We start from the raw sequence: 4,021 nt of genomic DNA on the forward strand, positions 1-4,021 counted from the left end.
AAATAAAAATGCCAAACATAATCAGGTTGCAGCTGCTGTTTTTCATATTATTCATATTAAGTAAATGTAGGTTTGGGTTTCACCTTGGGCTCTGGGAACTTGTTGCACATTTCAAATCATTGACAAATTGATAATCATTACTTGTATCCCCAGATGTCTCACTCATTTGACTTAAACCATTTTAATCCTTAATTTACTTTTCGTATTATTTATTAAATACAGTTTTTAGCATTTCTCTGTCATCCACTAAATACTGTTAGACTAGCCCAGACTAAAGACAACAGCAACATATAAGAGATACACTATCAGTGTTTACCTGCCCTGGGGGCTATTCGCTGCAAGAGCTCTTTCCCAATTTTCCTTTTAATTTAACAAAGAATCTTTAAAACAACATCTATAATACAAAAAAATCCTGTCTTGACAACTAATTATCATTTACAACACTAGAACTGAAGCAAGCTAAAGAGGTTAACAAAGAAAGACAAGAAGCGAAAGCAGCCTCAGCTGTGAGCCCATGAACACGGCCGTCGCCGTGTTCAGCACCATGGAGAGTTCCCCTGGGATCACAGCAGCAGCATATGGTGCATATACGGTTTACTTCCACTATTTTTGCTGCTGCTGACTCTCCTCTGTGAATTCAATGCACAGGAACATCTTGATGAAATGAGGTTCACATTCTACAGTATTAAATCTGCAATGACTAATTAACACAGGAGGCTTTCCCCATCCTATTCTCAGCGTTCAGTCTTCTGATCTTTTGTAGTTAGGAAAGCTCTGTGTATAATCTCTGGCAAGCAGGGGTAACCTCATTACTCTCTCTCTCTCTCTCTCTCTCTCTCGTTCTCTCTCTCATCCCTTGTTGTGTTGAATATGCATGATGCGTAATGACGGGTAATAATCCTGCCAATGGCTAAGCCAGAAAAATAACGTTTTCTACCGGGGCGGGGGGCGATTCTATGCAAACATCACATATCTGATAGAGATATCAAAATACAGATAGACATGCACAGGAGGAAGTCTTCCTCCGGGATGGATTTTAAAGCAGCCTCTGTTCTTGCAAAGAACCTTTTAGGTTCACATCTAATTATGACACTGAATGCAAGTCCTCTAAAAGGAAATATGAAGGCACACAGTGTGCTACAACTCAGTGACAGAGTCACATTATAATAAAACTGATGGCCACACAAGAGAAAAAGCACTTGCCTTTTTACTGGGAGTCGTTACACTCAGAAACAAACACTACATCACCTCTAACTGTGGCACATGCTGTAGCTGTACAGCTAATTTGTTGCCTCTCAAAATGTCAGTGGTGCCCCCTGAGAGAGATACACATACACATACACATACACATACACATACACATACACATACACATACACATACACATATATATATATATATATATATATATATATATATATATATATTATGTTTTTATGTGTTTGTTTCTTGAGGCCCAGCTGCAGCCAAAGGAAGGTCGCTGTGCTGTCAGAGGATTCCCTTCTGTTACCCAACGCTCATGCAGGTTCCAGTTAGCATGTAGTATATCATGTAGTATATGGCTATACTGCACATACTGCTGGCCCCACACACAGTAATCTAGTCCAGCACACAGCGAGCACTTGTGATTCCAAATCATTTGAAATGGCAGAGTAAGTTACATAACCTCTACAGCTTAAGTCTGTGTGCGCAGGCACAGATGCTTGCACTCCACTAATACTGTACTCGTCTGCCGCCTGCAAGAGTATATCTGTGTGCATGTGTGTGCGTGTGTGTGTGTGTGTGCATGCGTGTGTGCATGCGTGTGTATGCACAGGAACATGCAGACAGGCCGCTGAATCACAGATTTACAGGAAAAACAAGTATAACTCCCAGAGGTCAACAAGTACATCCCTCAATACACACACACACAGAGCAGAGAGAGGAAAGGGTAAAAAGTGAGGTAAGAGAAACCAGAGTGCCAGTGAATGAACGTACGATCATGACAGATATGTAAAAGCAGCGAGGCCTAGATTTGAATGCAAATGAAAAAGAAGGGAGAATGGGCGAAATGAAAAATGGGATGGAGGCAGGATTTACCGTCTAAGCTCCTCAGCTCTGCAGCATTTTGTCCCGGGTATAAGACCTCAGCGAGTCAGAGAGTCCTCTATCAGGCATATTAAACATCATGCAGCAGCAGCAGCAAAAGGAGTAACCTAGTCCGGATTCCACTTGCTCTCCTTCTTTCTCTCTCTCTTTTTCCTTTCACGTTCCCTCTATCTCCCCACCAAGAGCCACAAGCCTCCTTGGCATGCTGCAGAATCAGAAATGAAGCTGCCACTATCACCAGGGTCTGACCTCTCAGAGCCACCAAACGCTACACTACCTGCCTGCTGATGTCTTATGAGGGTAACACACACTACTAATGAAGAGCAAAAGGGAGGGAAAGAGGGAGAGAAGAAGGGGGGGAACGCTGTCACCAAGGCAGAGGAGAAGGGAACGAATGATAATTAAGGGAAAAAAAGGGAAAAACAACAGACAGAAAAACAAAGAACTACTACCCTGCTACTATCACAGGCCTCTATGATAAAAGGATTAATGAAAGGAGCAGAGTAAAAAGGATAAAATAAGATATATAATAAAATGTAAGGCTGCTGGAACAGGGGGCTAATTTGAAAGAGCAGGCTCAGTGTGTGTGAGAGGCTCCAGAGAGAGGACTGTAAATCTGATAATCCCACTGCATGAACACCAAGATGTCAGATGAGACTTTTACCTTAATGGAAACTAAACAATGACACATCCAGCCATAACAGACTCACACACAGAGATAAAGGAGGGTATGTGTACGGCTGTGAGATTTATTCATTTGTCCGTGCGGTAGATGACAATGCTGGATTCAATCATGCACCGTTATATGGAAAAATGACTGTATGAACAGAGAATAAATGGGTTTTATTTTTGTGTTTTGGCAACTGAAACCATTTTGCTGACTAAAGGTCCACAGAGAACATCTGATGATTACTGCTGCAACCAAGCAAATGCTGAAAGCCCACTGCTGTTGCCCACTCAGACACAGAGGCTTACTCATCCCCAGCTGGATTTGCTGGCCATGCTTCCACAGACTGTCATTCAGTTCACATAGTAGCCTTCACCTCTCATAGCAAAGCAGTAAACACCTTGTAACAAAAGATGGTTCTCATAAACACGTATCACCCCAGCAGCTTTTATTGTGACTGTTTACAGAAAACTCATTTGACCAAAAAAAAAAAAAAAATACACAAAGTACAAGGTGATACATGTGAAGACAGGAAGTTATTTTCTTTAGATGGACGTAAACTTCAGGAACAAAGATAAGGTGTGTGTTGTTATTCCTGTGTCAGTCAGTTTTATTAGAGATTGCAAAGATCCATGGAACTGCAGGATCACAGCTGGCTTAGTCGCTCAGATATACACAAGCTAAATGCTCTAAAAAAAAAAACAAAAAAAAAAAAAACGAAAAAGGTCAGTTGCAGGTGCTGCCTATGTGTTACCTTCCCCCAAAGTGTCTCTCAGACAGGGCTTACTCCCAGGCTGTGTATCACCTTTTTCCTTGAAATTTCTTTCCGACAAAAAAAAAAAAAAAGCTACAAATTGAATTCCAATTTTTCTGAACAATCCCTGCAAAATCAGTCTTGTTTGTTCCGATTCACAATAAGCACCGTGACATCCTGTTGAGACTAATACTAATTTCAAATGCTATGTGACAGCCAAAAAAATATCCAGGGCCCTATTTCACAAAAAAAAGATGTAGGTAGCACTTTTGGATGAGTGCAGAACTAGACTCAGATTGCATTCATTAGATTTTCAGTGTTGCTCCTGCTGCATTCAACCTCAATTCTCTAGGTCAAAATATTAACTGTCAAAAGATCACAGCCTGAATTACCTGAATAAATGACTGAAAAGCACTACACCAGAGCGGTAGCATGATTTTGTTGGAGAAGCTGAAGCACCCAGATGGCCTGTGTGTAGATACACAACACTGAAATCTCAACACCAGACTATC

This window comes from Toxotes jaculatrix, chromosome 7 (genome assembly GCF_017976425.1).
Source record: "Toxotes jaculatrix isolate fToxJac2 chromosome 7, fToxJac2.pri, whole genome shotgun sequence".
In the NCBI taxonomy this organism is placed as follows: domain Eukaryota; kingdom Metazoa; phylum Chordata; class Actinopteri; family Toxotidae; genus Toxotes; species Toxotes jaculatrix.